The sequence below is a fragment of the Lutra lutra genome, chromosome 5 (genome assembly GCF_902655055.1).
Source record: "Lutra lutra chromosome 5, mLutLut1.2, whole genome shotgun sequence".
Lineage (NCBI taxonomy): Eukaryota > Metazoa > Chordata > Mammalia > Carnivora > Mustelidae > Lutra > Lutra lutra.
In genome coordinates this window covers 43,520,545-43,532,832 of record NC_062282.1, presented here as the reverse complement: position 1 = coordinate 43,532,832, position 12,288 = coordinate 43,520,545, and the positions used below count along the sequence as shown (strand labels likewise).

At 39.2% G+C, this 12,288-nt stretch overlaps 1 protein-coding gene across 1 annotated transcript in view; it reads left to right on the top strand.

Annotated features, from left to right (window-relative positions):
* SLC36A3 (solute carrier family 36 member 3) overlaps nucleotides 1-12,288 on the top strand; it is a 50,221-nt gene that overhangs the window by 26,456 nt on the left and 11,477 nt on the right. The window lies entirely within an intron of this gene.

Genomic DNA, 12,288 nt, shown 5'->3' with positions numbered 1-12,288 from the left:
ACATGGGCAGGACTGGAGGAGATTATGCTGAGTGAAATAAGTCAAACAGAGAGTCAATCATCATATGGTTTCACTTACTTGTGGAGCATAAGGAATAACACGGAGGACTTTGGGAGTTGGAGGGGAGATGTGAGTTGGGGGAAATCGGAGGAGAAGATCAATCGTGAGAGACTGTGGACGCTGAGAAAAAAAACTGAGGGTTTTTGAGGGGAGGCATATTGGGGAGTTGGGTGAGCCTGGTGGTGGGTATTAAGGAGGGCACGTATTTCATGGAGCATTGGGTGTGATGTATAAACAGTGAATCTTTGAACACTGAAAAAAAGTAAAATAAAATTTAAAAAAAGAAAGATCAGAAGCAAATCAGAGATGTCTACTCTCACAGCTTCTATTTGATATTGTGTCAGATATCTAGACAATGAAATTAGGCAAGAAAAAGAAATAAATGGCATCCAGATCAGAAAGGAAGAAGGAAACATCTTTATGAAGATGGCATGCTGTACTCACTTCAGCAGCACAAATACTAAAAATGAAGATGGCATGATACCAATGTCGAAAACCCAATGGAATCTACAAAAAAGCTACTACTAATTGGTTTACAAAGCTTCAGGACACAAGGTCAGTATACAAAATCCAATTGTGTTTCTCTGTACTAGCTGAGAACAATCAGAAATTGCACTTAAAATTGCATCAAAATATGCAATAATGGGGGATAAATCTGATGAAATATATGAGGCACCTGTTAAAGACTATAAAATATAATCTTTATAAAGACAATAATATATTACTAAAAGAAATTAATGCCTAAATAAATGAAGAGACATGCCTTGTTAATGACCGAGAAGACTCTGTGGTTAAGATATCAATTCTCACCAAATTTGGCAGGATTTTTATTTTTTTTAAGTTGACCAGCTGATTCTAAAATTCATACGAAAATGTAAAGGACCTAGAATAGCCAAAATATTTTTGAAAAAGAACAAAGATCGAGAGCTAACACTGTCTGATTTCAAGAATTGTAACAAAGCTATGGTAACCAAAACTGGTGTTGGTGCCAAGACAGACGAGTACATGAATAGATCAAAACAGAGCCCAGAATAAATTCTACCCATATGCGGGCAACTGATTTTTGACAAAGGTGCAGAGTAGTGGGAAAGGATTGCCTTTTCAAGAAATGGAGCTACAGGGGCGCCTGGGTGGCTCAGTGGGTTAAGCCTCTGCCTTCGGCTCAGGTCATAATCCCAGGGTCCTGGGATGGAGTCCCACATCAGGCTTGCTGCTCTCAAAGCCTGCTCCCTTCCCTCTCTCTCTCTGCCTGCCTTTCTGCCTACTTGTGATCTCTCCCTCTCTCTGAAATAAATAAATAAATAAAAATATTTTTTTAAAAAAAAGGAATGGAGCTACAAAAATTGGATATCAATATGCCAAAAAAAAGAGATCCATATTTTACATTATATATATTAATCAACTCAAAATAGACCTATGGACATTTGGCCTAAATATAAAACTTAAAACTATAAGATTTTTAGAAGAAATCTTAGGGGACAAATTTTGTGACCTTGAGTTAAGTGAAAATTTCTTAGATACAACACCCAAAGCACAGTCCATTAAAGAACAAATCACTAGGGGCACCTGGGTGGCTCAGTGGGTTAAAGCCTCTGCCTTCAGCTCAGGTCATGATCCCAGGGTCCTGGGATCAAGCCCCACATCGGGCTCTCTTCTCGGCAGGGAGCCTGCTTCCTCCTCTCTCTCTCTCTGCCTGCCTCTCTGCCTCCTTGTGATCTCTATCAAATAAATAAACATTTAAAAAAAAAAAAAGAACAAACCACTAAAGTAGACTTTGTCAAAATTAAAACTTTTGCTCTTCAAAGGCACTGTTGAAAGGATGGAAGGAAAAGTCACAGTCTGAGAAAAACTTTGCAAAGTTATGTCTAAGGAAACACTCATACCCAGAGTACATGAAGGACTCTCAAAGCTCAGTGACAAGGAAACAACGTTTTGTTTTTTTTTTAAATAGACAAAGCTTTGAACAGACCCATTACCAAAGAAGATATGTGGCTGGTAAATAAGCATAGGAGAATATGTTCAACATCATTAGTAATTAGGGAAATTCAAATAAAAGTCATAATGAGATACCACGATTTATCTAAAATTTAAAAGATTGACCCTACTAGTGTTGGCAAAGATGTGGAGGAACTGGAACTCCCATAAAAGAAAAGGAAGCATATACCTGTAAAAAGACTTGTCCATAAATATTCATGATAGCTTTATCATAGTAGAAAATGCAACCTGTTCCGGAGGGACAGAAAACAAATCTGGTTTCTGAAAGGGGAAGGGGTGGATGGAGTGAGTGGGAAGTATTACAAAGGGGCATGAGGAAACTTTTGGACGTTATGGATAATGTGTTCATAATTTCGATTGTGAGGACGGCTTCCCAGGGTATGTATCTCAAAACTTACCAGTTAAACACTTTAGATATGTGCAGTTTAATATTAGCTATACCTCAATACAACTGTTAAAAATAAAATGTGAAGCATGATTCCATGTTGGTTCTTTTTTAAAAAGAGGTCATTTGCATATAGTCAAGCAATTTTAAAGGGTATGCAGAGCATAAAATGTTATAGGAACTTTCATCAAGTTGGTTGAGTTAGGAGTGAAATTTTATGCTTTTTTTTGTTTGTTTGCTTGTGTTATTGTATTAACAGTAATGTATTGATTTTACAACTAAAGAAACTTTATGTAAGGGGAAATTTTAATGATGATTTGTTTCACTATAGTGGAAACACAATGTAAAAAAACTTTTTATTTTTAAAGTATGTAAAGCATAAATGTACAGTATAATGAATACTTAGAGGCAATGTCACTTTTCTTTTTTTTTTTTAAGATTTTATTTATTGATTTGGCAGAGACAGAGAGAAAGAGAGAACACAGGCAGGGGAAGGAACAGAGGGAAAGGGAGAAGCAGGCATCCCACAGAGCAGGAGGAGCCCGATGCGAGACTTGATCCCAAGACCCTGAGATTACGAAATCACGACCCCAGCCAAAGGCAATCACTTAACCAACCGAGCCACCCAGGCACCCAGTAATATCACTTTCAACCTTCCCTTCTATAACATGATTGATGCTATGGAACACCAGGAATCCCAGCAGAGTTAGGAGAGTTCTCATCTTCAGTCATCATCCATTACCAATAGTCAGATGTCAAGCAACAACCTCTTAGAAGAGATGAGAAGTAGCTATGAAAGAAAGGGGGGTCGAGAGAAGCATCCTATCAATAGATAAGAAAGCTATAAGCCAATAACAAAATCTTTGCTCTTTTGAGACTCAGGCAACAAGTATGGAGAAAGGCTTTGGGGAATATAGGGAAGACTTCCTTTAGAATACAGGGCAATAAAAATGCAGGTAAGACAGTGTGGTTTATGACCTTAGGGTAGGAGATGGTTATAGACCCTGTTGAGATTCTAATGGAAGTCATAGATCCTCCTTCATAAAATTCACATATATGTGCACATGCTAAGATCTACGTGCAATTTCAGGCACAATCACAAAGTCCATGAAGCTAATAGACCCTGGCTTGCAAAAGAACCTCTGGAAAAAGGAATGTAAGAATCTCTGCTTCTCATAGCACTGAATAATCTACAGATAGTGGATAGCCAACCTTGGCACTAGAGTTTGCATGCAAAATAAAACAATGCAAAACAGATTAGGGAGGTAAGCCACCAGACAATGAACGTCAGGCATCATGTGACTGGCGCAACACATGCTATCTGATTGCAACCTACATTCAGATCTTTAGACCACTGATAGGACCCAAACTGGCCATTCCAACTGCAACAATGCAGGCTGAATTCTCCCCACTTCATTCCTGCCCCCACCCCCGACCAGGACCTTCAGAAATGTTTCCCATTGTAGTTCTCTGCTGGACAAATGTGATCAGTCTTAAAATGACAGAGCTGGGCTTCGGATCTTCAGCAAGCCCCCTGAAAGAAGGAGCAATAAGAGAACTGGGATTGCTACAGAACTCAAGTCGATATTGCTAAAGCAACACAGGCTCTGCCTGGGTGGGTGGCGTGGTGGGCAGCAGAAGTCACCCACGTGAAATGGAGGCATCCAGAGTTGGTTCCAAGTGACCCAAGTGCAACCGTTTATAAGTCACAGTGCCCCTGGCAATGAAACTGAAAGGCAAATTCCTAAGGACGCACAAGATTTGCTCTTGGCAAACCGTGTCCAGGCTGACTCAGACCTATACAGGAGAGCCTCGAGCAAGTCCCTGAGTTCAAAGATTTAAAAAAAAAAAAAAAAATGGGTGAGGGGGCAGAACTTCTGCCTGGTATGCCAATACCACGTGAAAGTGAAATTGAAGTGATATGACCCTTGAAAGGGAAGATCTTCAGGAGGACTCCAACTTAAGAAGCTGGGCTTATAGGTCACGGAGGTAAGCTACCAGACAAGAAAACTCAGGCACTGTGTGACGGGTACAACGTACACTCTGATTGCAATCAGCACTCTGAAGATCACCGATAGGACCCAAACTGATCAGTCTAGTCGCAACAATGGAGGATAAACTCTCTGTTGTCTGGGCTGCTTTGGCAAAAACTGGGACCCACTTGCGAGGCCCTGGGTGGGCTGGCCCCTCCCCACCTCTCCAGCATCTTCCTGCACCAGCAGCACCTTTTCTTTCCAGTCCTAACAGCCCTTGTCCGGTTCCCTAAACACACCGTGTACCCCCTTGCTGCAGAACTTCCCCATACACTATTCCTCTCATTCCCTGATGCATTCCTCCTCATTTCTCAGATGTCAGCTGCTACGTCCTCAAGAAAACCCTCTCTGATTTCATGCACCAACCCAGACTCTGTAGTCCCCAGGATCTTCTATCTTGTAACACACCACAGTTGTGGTATTTACTTGCATACATTTGTCTCCCTTGCTGGGCTGAAGTGGCATGAGAGCTAGCTCATACCCTCTTTGTACCTCAAAATGGAAACTTCAGCAATATATTTTTACAACTTTCTATTTTGAAAAAACTTTAAGGTGGCAAAAATAATACAGAGTTCCCAATACACCTTCCGCCTAGCTTTCACTAATGTTAACACTTACAGAACCCTAATGCAATGATCAAAACCAAGTAATTGACATTGGTGAAATCCTGTTTCTGGGCCTTTTTCTAATCCAGCATTGAATTCAAGAGCCCAGAGTTTATTCTTCTGATCTGTGACCGTTCTTCAGTCTTTCCTTATTGTTCATGGCCCCACACTTTTGAAGAATACTGGGCATTTATTTGGTAGTGTCTCTCAATTTGGGTTTGTCTCTTTTCTCCTCACTGAGGTTAACCCGTTTCTTACAATACCACACAAGTCTCATTGTGTTTTATCAGTGCCTCATATTGGAAGGTGCCCAAGGTCAATGTCTTATTATTAGTGATGTTAACTTAGTGATTTACATTTGGTTAAGGGGGCGCCTGACAGTTTTCTCACCATAAAGTGACAATTCTCCCCTTTGCAGTTGATATCTTGTAAGAACCTTGAAACCATGAAAATCCCATTTTATTTTGTTTTGTTTTAGAGAGGGAGAGAGGGTGAGCACACGAGCTGGGATGGGGAGAGTGGAGGGAGATGGTGAAGGACACAATCTCAAGCAGTCTCTCCACTAAGTGTGAAGCCCAATGGGGGGCTAGATCTCATGACCCTGAGATCATGACCTGAGCTGAAATCAAGGGTCCATGGTTTAACCTGATGCACCCACATGCCCCATAAAATCCTGCTTTTGATCATACTTTGACCCAATAATTTTAGCGTCCATAGGTGTTCCTTGTTATTACAATGTTATTTGCCTAATGGTGATTTTTTTTCCCTCTTCCCAACATTCCTTCTATATTTCACTGGGATTCTAACATGTATGGACTCATGGATTTTTCTGTATTCAGTGGATTAGAATATATTACTGTCATTATTTATTTTATTGCTCAAAATGTCCTAGATTTGGCCATTGAGAGCTCGTTCAGGTTGGTTTCCATGTTCTTTCAGTATGCCCCCACGCTCTCATTATCCACACCATGTTTCGTTTTTCAATACTAACATACACTTATTTTCAAAATTTCTAACCCCTATTCCTATGAAAAACAAATTAATTCGACTCCAATATTTGTGTGCAGATCCACTGGTCTTTAGCTTTATAGTATCCCATCAAAACTGTAACTTCAGTTACCTTTCTTACTCACCTTCGTCAATATGGTTGCATTCTTCATGTGAAATACGATATGGTTGTTATTGTTTGTATTCCATATTGAATTCCCCTCATCTCCTCGATGATTTTAATCCTGTTCTGGGTATGAGGAACATTATGCGTCTAAGAGTCACAGTTAAACAGAAAGATATGCTCAGAAGTATCCCACCCCCTTTGTCCTCTATGCCTTGTTAACATTTCGCCCTTTCCCCCAGTACTCTTACCTACCCTCTGTAAATAACTACTCTCATCAGTCCCAGCTCCTCTTTACAAATGAGCAAATGCATATGTATTTATTTATACCCACCCCTTCTTTCTTATATGAAAAGTAGCACATTACACTTCTCTGTCTTTGCCTTTGCACCTAACACTATAACCTGGAAATAACAATATATCAGTTCAAAGATCTTCCTCATTCTTTTTTAATTAATATATAATGTATTAATTGTTTCAGGGGTACAGGTCCATGATTCATCAGTCTCACACAATACACAGTGCTCACCACAACACATACCCTCCCCAGTGTCCATCACCCAGACATCCTAACCCTCGCACCTGTTTCCACTCCCGCAACCCTCTATTTCCTGAGATTGAGAGTCTCTTATGGTTTGTCTCCCTCTCTGGTTTCATCTTCTTTCATTTTTCACTCCCTTTACCTATGACCCTCTTGTTTATCAAATTCCTCACATCAGTGAGATCATATGATAATTGTCTTTCTCTGATTGACTTGTTTCACTTAGGAAAATACCCTCTAGTTCCATCCATGTAGTTGCAAATGGCAAGATTTCATTTTTGATGGCTGCGTAATATTCCATTATAGACAGACAGACAGACACACACACACACACACACACACACACACACACACACACACACACATACCTACACACCACACCCTCTTCATCCATTCATCTGTCGATGGACATCTGGGTTCTTTCAATAGTTTGGCTATTGTGGACATTGCTGCTATAAACATTAGGGTGGACATGCCCCTTTGGATTACTACATTTCTATCTTTGGAGAAAATACCCAGTAATGCAATTGCTGAGTCATAGGGTAGCTCTATTTTCAATTTTTTGAGGAACCTCCATACTGTTTTCCAGAGTAGATAGACCAGTTTGCATTCCTACCAACAGTATAGGAGTGTTCCCCTTTCTCCAATCCTCACCAACATCTGTCATTTCCTGACTTGTTCATTTTAGCCATCTGACTGGTGTGAGGTGTTACCTCATCATGGTTTTGATTTGGATTTCCCTGATGCTGAGCGATGTGGAGCACTTTTTCATGTGTCTGTTGGCCATTTGTATGTCTTCTTGACAGAAATGTCTGTTCACATCTTCTGCCCATTTGTTGATTGGATTATTTGTCCCTTGGGTGTTGAGTTTGTTAGGTTCTTTATAGATTTCAGATAGTAGCCCTTTACCGATATATCATTTGCAAATATCTTCTCCCATTCTGTTGGTTTTCTTCTGGTTTTGTTGACTGTTTCCTTTACCGTAAAAAAGCTTTTTATCTTGAAGTCCCAATAGTTCATTTTGCCCTTGTTGCTTCCCTTGCCTTTGGCAAGGTGTCCAGGAAGAAGTTGCTGTGGCTGAGATCAAAGAGGTTGCTGCCTGTGTTCTCCTCTAGGAGTCTGATGGATTCCTGTCTCACATTAGGTCTTTCATCCCTTTTGAGTCTATTTTTGTATATGGTGAAAGGAAATGGTCCAGTTTCATTCTACTGCATGTGGCTGTCCAATTTTCCCAACATCATTTGTTTGTTTGTTTTAGAGATTTTATTTATTTATTTGAGAGAGAGTGAAAGAGAGCATGAGAGGGGAGAAGGTCAGAGGGAGAAGCAAACTCCCCATGGAGCTGGGAGCCCAATGCAGGACTCGATCCTGGGACTCCGGGACCATGACCTGAACCGAAGACAGTTGCTTAACCAACTGAGCCACCCAGGTGTCCGCAACACCATTTGTTAAAGAGACTTTTTTTTCCCCATTGGATATTCTTTTCTGCTTTGTTGACAATTAGTTGACCATAGAATTGAGGGTCCATTTCTGGGTTCTCTATTCTGTTCCATTGATCTATGTCCCTCGTTTGGGGCCAGTACCATACTGTCTTGATGATGACAGCTTTGTAATAGATCTTGAAGTTCAGAAATGTGATGCCACCAACTTTGGTTTTCTTTTTGAACAATCCTGTAGCTATTTGGGGGTCTTTTCTGGTTCCATACAAATTTTAAGATTACTTGTTCCATTTCTATGAAAAAAGTTGATGGTATTTTGATAGGGACTGCATTGAATGTGTAGATTGCTCTAGGTAGCATAGACATTTTCACAATATTTGTTCTTCCAATCCATGAGCGAGGAACTTTTTTCCATTTCTTTGTGTCTTCCTCAGTTTCTTTCATGAATATTCTATAATTTTCTGAGTACAGATCCTTTGCCTCTTTGGTTAGGTTTATTTCTAGGTATCTTATGGTTTGGGTGCAATTGTAAATGGGATCAACTCCTTAATTTCTCCTTCTTCTGTCTCATTGTTGGTGTACAGAAATACAACTGATTTCTGTGCATTGATTTTATATCCTGACACTTTACTGAATTCCTATATGAGTTCTAGCAGTTTTGGAGTGGAGTCCTTTGGGTTTGCCACACAAGGTGTCATATCATATGCAAAGAGTGAGAGTTTGACTTCTTTGCCGATTCAGATGCCTTTTATTTCTTTTTGAGGTCTGACTGCTGAGGCTAGGACTTCTCATAATATTTTGACTAGAGTGATAATAGTGGACATCCCTGCCATGTTCCTGACCTTACGGGAAAAGCTCTCAGTTTTTCTCCATTGAGAATGATATTCACTGTGGGTTTTTCATAGATGGCTTTTATGATATGGAGGTATGTACCCTCCATCCTACACTGTGACAAGTTTTAATCAAGTAAGTATGCTATACTTTGTCAAATGCTTTTTCTGCATCTATTGAGAGGATCATATGGTTCTCCCCCGATCTTTTTTTTTTAGGATCATATGGTTCCTGACCTTTCTTTCATTAATGTAGTGTATCACATTGATTGATTTGCAGATGTTGACCCAACATGGCAACCCAGGAATAAATCCCATTTGGTCATGGTGAATAATCCTTATACTGTACTGTTGGATCCTATCGGCTAGTATCTTGGCGAGACTATTTGCATCCATGTTCATCAGGGAGATTCATCTGTAATTCTCCTTTTTGATGGGGTCTTTGGTTTGGGGATCAAGGTAGTGCCGGCCTCATAGAGTTTGGAAGTTTTCCTTCCATTTCTATTTTTGGAAACAGCTTCAGAAGAATAGGTATTAATTCTTCTTTCAACATTTGGTAGCATTTCCCTGGGAAGCCATTGGCCTTGGGCTCTTGTTTGTTGGGAGGTTTTTTGATGACTGCCTCAGTTTCCTTACTGGTTATGGGTCTGTTTAGGTCTTCTATTTCTTCCTGTTTCAGCTTTGGTTATTTATACATCTCTAGGAATCAATCCCATTTCTTCCAGATTGCCTAATTTGTTGGCATATAGTTGCTCATAATATGTTCTTATAATTGTTTGTATTTTTTCAGGGTTGGTTGTGATCTCTCGTCTTTCATTCATGATTTTATTTATTTGGGTCTTTTCTCTTTTCTTTTTTATAACTCTGGCCAAGGGTTTATCAGTCTTATTAATTCTCTCAAAGAACCAGCTCCTAGTTTTGTTGATCTGTTCTACTGTTCTTTTGGTTTGTATTTCATTGATTTCTGCTCTAATCTTTATGATTTCTCTTCTCCTGCTGGGTTTAGGCTTTATTTGCTGTTCTTTCTCCAGCTGCTTTAGGTACAAGATTAGGTTGTATATGTGAGACCTTTCTTGTTTCTTGAGAAAGGTTTGTATTGCTGTATACTTCTTAGGACTGCCTTTGCTGCATCCCGAAGGTTTTGAACAGTTGTGTATTCATTTCATTTGTTTCCAAAGATTTTTAAAATTCTTCCTAAATTCCTGGTTGACTCATTCATTTTTTAGTAGGATGCTCTTTAGCCTCCATGCATTTGACTTCTTTCCAAATTTCCTCTTGTGATTGATTTCCAGTTTCAAAACATCATGGCCCAAAATTATGCAGGGAGTGATCCCAATCTTTTGGTACCAGTTGAGACCTGATTTGTGACCCAGGATGTGATCTATTCTGGAGACTGTTCCATGTCCACAGACAAGAATGTGTATTCTGTTGCTGGGGGACTGAATATTCTGAATATATCTGTGAAGTCCATCTGGGCCAGCGTGTCATTCAAAGCCCTTATTTCCTTTTTTTTTTTTGCTTAGATGATCTGTCCATTTCAGTGAGGGGGTGTTAAAGTCCCCTACTATTATTGTGTTATTTTTTATGTGTTTCTTTAATTTTGTTATTAATTGGCTTATATATTTGGGTGCTCCCATTTTATGGGCATAAACATTTACAATTGTTAGATCTTCTTGTTGGATAGTCACTTTAAGTATGATATAGTGTCTTTCCTCATCTCTTATTACAGTCTTTGGTTTAAAATCTAATTTGTCTGATATAGGGATTGCCACCCCTGCCTTCTTTTGATGTCCATTAGCATGGTAAATGGTTTCCACCCCCTCACTTTAAATCTAGAGGTGTCTTTGGGTCTAAAATGAGTCTCACGCATATAGCTTATCGATGGGTCTTGCTTTTTTTATCCAATCTAATACCCTGTGTCTTTTGATTGGGATACTTAGCCCCATTTACATTCAGGGTAACTATTGAAAGATAAGAATTTAGTACCATTGTATTGCCTGTAAGGTGATTGTTAATATTGTCTCTGTTTCTTTCTGGTCTATGCTACCTTTGGGCTCTCTCTTTGCTTAGAGGACTCCTTCCAATATTTTTTGTAGGGCTGCTTTGGTGATTGCAAATTCTTTTAGTTTCTGTTTGCCCTGGAAGTTTTTTTTATCCTCCTTCTATTTTCAGTGACATCCTAGCTGGATAAAGTATTCTGGCTGTATATTTCTCTGAATATATCATGCCAGTCCTTTCTGGCCTGTCAGGTCTCTGTGGATAGGTCTACTGCCAATCTAATGTTTCTACCATTTTAGGTTATAGACCTCTTGTCCCAAGCTGTTTTCAGGATTTTCTCTTTGTCTCTGAGATTTATAAGTTTTACTATTAGATGTCAGGGTGTTGACTTATTTTTATTGATTTGGAAGGGATGGTTCTCTGAGCCTCTTCCTCATTCATTTTTATAGCTAAAGTACTCAGTGTGCACATATACTGTGGTTCATTCAGTCACTTTTTTATAGACACTTATATTCCCAGTCTTTGCAATCATAATGTTGCAGTGAATAATCACATCTGGGCATATTTTTTATTGTTGGAGGTTTATCTTTAGAGGAAATCCCCAGTGGTGAAATGTTGGGTCAAAAAGTAAGTGTTTTTGAAGTTTGGTTAGGTAGTGACAAATTCCTGTCAAGAATTGTACCATTTTGCATTCCCACTAGCTGTGTAGGGATGCCTGTCTCCCTACAGCCTTGCCTAGCCGGGTGGTTGTACTTCCATTGTTTACCAGTCTGAGATGTGACGTTCTCTCTAGTGTTTCATTGACATTTCTCTAATCTTGGGTAAGTTTGTACATTTTTCAGGTTTAAGGGTCATTTTTATATCTTAGTGTGAGTATGTGTGAGAGAAAGAAAAGAGAGTTGTCTACTTATGTCTTTTCTCAATTTTTCTATCAAGTTTTTAGTCCCTTGAATGTTTCATTCTTTATATGGTAGAAATATTAATGGTTTGTCTATTATATGTGCTATAAATGTTTTCATCCAGTCTTTTGACTTTATGGCATTTCTTAAGAAGTGACTTTTTTTTTTTAAGGTAGTCAAATGTGTCAATATTTTACCACCTCTGGATTTTTCACCTATGTTTTCTTTTAGTATTTGTATGGTTTCATTTTCTGACATTTACACCCTGGATCCATTTGGAGTTTATTCTGCATATGGTGTGACGTACAAATCTATTTTCAACTTTTTCCAAATGGCTTTCCAGTTGGCTCAGTATCACTCCTTAAAAAGTCTATTTTGCCTCTGATTTGAGA